This window comes from Parasteatoda tepidariorum, chromosome 7, assembly GCF_043381705.1.
Source record: "Parasteatoda tepidariorum isolate YZ-2023 chromosome 7, CAS_Ptep_4.0, whole genome shotgun sequence".
Taxonomy (NCBI): domain Eukaryota; kingdom Metazoa; phylum Arthropoda; class Arachnida; order Araneae; family Theridiidae; genus Parasteatoda; species Parasteatoda tepidariorum.
Window position 1 is genome coordinate 86,411,052 of NC_092210.1, and position 5,506 is coordinate 86,416,557.

A 5,506-nucleotide genomic window follows, 5' to 3' on the forward strand; every position below is an offset into this window, starting at 1 on the left:
TAGATATATATATATAAGTTCAAAATGAAATGTAAGGAAAGTGTGGAAAACATTACTGAAAAATGAGAAGAAACAAAGGAAATTTTTAATTTTTTTTTAAATAAAAATCCGGGGAGAAAAGATATATTCTCTTCATCAGTTCCCAAGATTATATCTGCAAAGAGGAGTTCTAATATTGAATCAAATCAATATAGCCAAAGCGAAATATCTCAATACAATAGCATGAGGAGAAAGCGAAAGAAAATATTTTTTGAAGCAAAATAGACCACATTAAGTAATAAATATCACGTTAAAAACACAAAAAAAAATTTATATATATTTTTTTAAAGAAAAACTGTTAAAATCTGAAGAAAACATTAAAAACAGCCGAAAAACAAAATAAGGTCTTCAGTTGAAACGAACATTCTAACATTGTATTAATATAGCCTAGGCAAAATATATCTATAAAATAACGTGAGTATTGCCACCTGATAGATAGTACAGTAGTGTGAGTAACAAAGTATTGAGTGGGAGTGCCGCATTAACAAAATTAACCGCTTCTATGGCAATGTTCTAAAAATAGAATATGGACTTTGAGTTAGAATTTAATGAGTAATTAAAGTCTGAATAAAAAGTTTTGTTCCTGCATTTACAATTCACATTTTGAAAAATATTTTGCATTTAGTTTGGTTCCGTTTCTACCATTATTGAACTTTTTATGAATTTAAGAATTTGTAAATTTGATGAATTAAGCATTTGGTTAGTTAATTTTCCTTCCGATTTTATTATTATTTACCTAAAATTCCGCTTCTATAAGACGACTACAATATTTACTATTTTGGAAGGATAATATTACCATCAGTTAAATTTCAATTCAAATTAAAAAAAAAAAAAATTATTTTAAAGTTAAAATATTAGTTTAAAAGCAACTCTTCCATTTTTGGGACTTTAAGAGTTCTATTACGAGTTCTGTGCATTTTAATGGTTATATTTTCAGATATCATATAATTCATTGAGATCAGATATCATCAGATATCATATAATTCACTGAGATCAGATATCATCAGATATCATATAATTCATTGAGATCAGATATCATCAGATATCATATAATTCACTGTGTGCATGTCACTCAATTGCTATTAGGACACTTATTCAGAAACATTAAATTTTCTTGAAAAATGGCATTCATTCATTATCAGTATTTTTCTCTTTTGAAATACAGAGATGTAAGAGATTATGCCTGATAAGGTCATGCTTTTTATAGTGGTGTTATACTTTTACTTGTGCTATTTGACAACAATAGAATTGAAATTTAGCTTAGTATGGAATAGATTCCTGCTATTAATAAATTTCCTGCGTTATTCTAACGATTTATTTTATTTACATATGTTGCTTAGATATGTTATGTTACATATGTTGCATTATTTACATATGTTACATATGTTTTGATGCATATGTTGCTATAGAATGGTTAAATTACAGTTGGCACGGTATATTTTTTTTAATTTGTCTCATTTGTAAATGTTGTTTGCTCTTAGAGAGTGAGATGCAATACAAGATGACTTCTGAAAAACTTTTTCTGATTCAAAAATGAAGATTTAGTGATTTCTCAGTCAAAGCTCAACAAACCAAGAGATTGATAAGAAATTAGTTAATAGTAAAACCTAAATGAAAATATTTTAAAACCAATTGTTCCATTCTATGTCTGCTGCGTAGTGATATAGTTTTTATAAGTAATTTTAGAGCAAATAAAGTAAACAATCCAATTCTGGGAGCAAATGCAGAGGAGTTGAATAAGAAGGTGCATTTGATGAGACAAAAGAAATGAAAAGACTTGAATACACTTTGCAAAAATGTTTTGACATTGAAATTCAAAAGTTTTTTAGCCTTCTAAGAGGACACCATTCTATTCCTCCCGAAAATAAGTGTTAGAACGCAGTTAAAGCGTAACTACTGTTAGTAAAAAAAAGTAACTGCTAAATGCTCAAGTTTCAAAAATGAAACATCGTTAACACACTTTATTTTTTTCACTCATTTTTTCTTTATTTTACAAGATATTTTTCAGTTGGATATTTTTTAGCAGTGAACTTATAAAATTTCATATCATTTAGATTATTCTAAATACGGCAATTAAAAGGTTAAAATTTATTTATGCTTACAATAATTAATTTTTAAGGATTAAATAATAATAAGTAACTGTGAAGAACATTTGGAGACATACAGCTAAGAAATATATTTTAATCAGTACCGGCCTGGTGGCAGAGCGGTTAGCGTGCTTGACTAGATGTTTCTGCCGGCATGGATGTTTCTCTCTCTCTTTGTGCTGTCCTCTGTTGTGTGAGTGTATGGTGTGTGAATGTAGCCCACCCTCTAAACGGGTTTGTGGCAGTGTGGCGTGGGCAATGTTACTCGCCTCCGTGACTTTGGTTCCCAGGTGCCCACAGGGTAACGTGAAATGAGCAACAATTCTGGCATAGTATAGGCAACGATTCAAATTCAGTGCCTGCCATTGGAAAAAAAAATTATTTTAATCAGTGAGTGTATTTTGATTTTTCGATTGATTATATATATATATATATATATATCTGTGTGTGTGCGCGCGTGTGTGTGTGTGTGTGTGTGTGTGTTTATTTTTTCTAAAGATTTATGAATAATACGTATGTTAAACCTAATTAAAAAAAGAAAAACAATAGCCAATTCTTTTGTCAAAAAAATCATGTTCATTTTGGATTTCTCTATTTATTATTTTCATTTAATGTATGAAATTAAAGCAATACAACTTTTTACCGTCTTGGTAACATTTCTTTATTCTAAAAATAATCATTTATTAAAATATATGTAATTAAAAATTAAAATTGGAACGTTCACATTAATCAAAATAAGAGAAATTTTTAAAATATATCTTATTTTATTGATCAGGTGGACATACGATTGACATAGGATCAAACAACGAGAAAGTATTTCCGTCTTAAACAAGAATACACGTTTCGAAAAAAATTGAAAGCTGTTTTCTTACGGCTTAATTCTTTAGATTTATTTTTTTTTTGTGTGTCCCAGAAAATAAAAACTGAAGACAACTAAATTAGTTTTTTTAGTTTAAAAAATTGTCGTTAAGTAAATATTATTTTTTTTCCTTACACCTTTTGGAATGTTTTTATTGAGCAAGAAAAGATAAATTATTATGCAATGTACCTTTCATGAGAAGAACACGGCTCATAAAGTGATCGATTGACTTGAGTTTTCGTTGACATCATCTTTAATGAGCTCTTCCTTCAGTGTTTAGTTTTGAAGATATAAGATTAAAGTGTCGTATATAGAAGTTTTATTGACAAGGCCTCGAGGATAAAAATGTCCGGCAAAATACTCTCATTTTCAATGCCTTTGCGTTAATCCTTTTCCCAATACATTATTTTTTCAAATATTTATTTCAGTTTCTGATCGCAATATTTGGGGTTTCTGACTCTGTATTTATTTATTTGTGAAAAGTAAACAAAAATTATTACCATCATATGTATTTACGAAAAGTCAATAAGGATATAGTTTTTAATGCTGTTTGTACATTTTTAATACTGGAATCCGACGTTTCTCAAATGAAAGAAAAGCATATTTCTGATTCTGTGATATGAATACACAGGATGTATTTCGCAAAAATAAGGACCCGTGATATAAATGTTTTATAAGTATTTTCATGGACAAAGTAATACGGTACTTAAAATACCTTATTTTATCCCTATCATTCCAGTAAAAAATAATTATAATTTCAGTTACAAATTATTCTAAACCAATTCTTAGCCCTGCAAAAAAATTCTCTTAAAAAGCTCCCTTTGCTTTTACAATGTAAATTATATCGAAATATATTTAGAATAACAATTCTCCTAATTATTTTCTTTAAATTCCTTAGCCCTAATACAAATGATCTCTGAGGAATAATAGTCCATAATTTTCTCTCCTCTTCTCCATAACATGATATTATTGAAGTAATAAGTATAGTAATTTTTTTGCCTCAAGTTTTTCCAGTTTTAATGGTACTTAATTTTTTTTTTTATTCCACTAATATCTGCAGCCCTTTCTTATGATTTACATGTTTAAATTCATCAAAATCAGTTTTAGAAGTACATTTATAATAAAAAAGAACTTATGGTTGCACTTATGGTTGTTTTCTCAATACTAAATGAGTTGTTACAATCAATATTGAGGATATTAACTAACGGTAATGATATTTTTTGCAAATATTTCTGATGATCTTAGAGTTACGCGATTAAGAAATAATTTTTTAGCTCTGCTACTAATTATTTCACGGAATATGCATTTGGTTTATGATTTGCACTTTTTTATTATCAATATTATCATCTGTGCTGAGAGCAGAAAAATAGAATATATAATTAAATAAAGAAAATGGAGCAACCTGAATAACTTTTGATCTAATGATTGAATCATTACGTTCACCGATTTAATCTTATTTGTTCAAGGGATTGATCTGGCATATTCTGATTAATAAGTACAGTCGTTATTTTAAGTTACGAAATCAGTCATAAAAACGTTCTTTTTCTTAAGAGACATACTTTTTTGATGTATTCGGATTCCTGATCCTAAAAGTATTGAAGCTCTAAATTAAGGAAATCTGGCCCCTTGTAAGAAAATATGGAAATAGCTTGGTAAGGATGGAGGTCCAAAGCTTGGAATGTTTAATGTTAATTTTAATTTTTGCAAATTTCGCCATATCTTGAGAACTTTCTTAGAGAATTGAAAAATATTTACTTGAAATTATAAAATTTGTTCATTCAAAGAAAATTCCATCCAAAAGTTAACTATTTGAAAATATTTATGTTTTTTATTATTTATTTAATAATAGTCGAAAAAACTTTTGAATTAAAATTTAAAGGTTTTCAATATTTCAAAGAATGGGATTTCACTCGGCAAATTGCAATACACTCTTTGCAATATATGCAGTATAATACACATATTTGTAAGATAATGATTGCAATACAATATTTAAAATCGGTCGAATAGCTCCTGATAAATTAAATCTTCAATATGGGAATTTCGAGCAACGTAAAATTCCGAATATGTCGAACACTGTAAGGTTATGTTTAGAGATAGCACGCTTTTGTGCTTGCTTTTGTAACTTTAAATATCGTCTGCACTATTTAACTAGCATATTGAAGGTCAACCCTTCAAACCATTATGATTGGATCCTAGAACATAAAGATTAGATCGTTAGATCAAAAATTATTCTACTGAGTCATTTTTTTGCTCACTGTACACACGATAATTCATAGTTCATAACTGAAAATTATGTTATTGAACATGATAAACCAATAGCAGACAATATTTTTCCCATCGATACGAATTTCCACACTAGAAATTTAGACAATAGCTTCAATTTAAAAATATTTTGATTCCTGTTCTCCTTACAAAGTTCATTTTCATAGAATTACGTAAAAATCTGATTGAAACAAACGAAGAGTTTCAAAAAGCTTTATAAAGTTCCATACTGTCACCTTCTTCAGGAGTTAAATGCGGA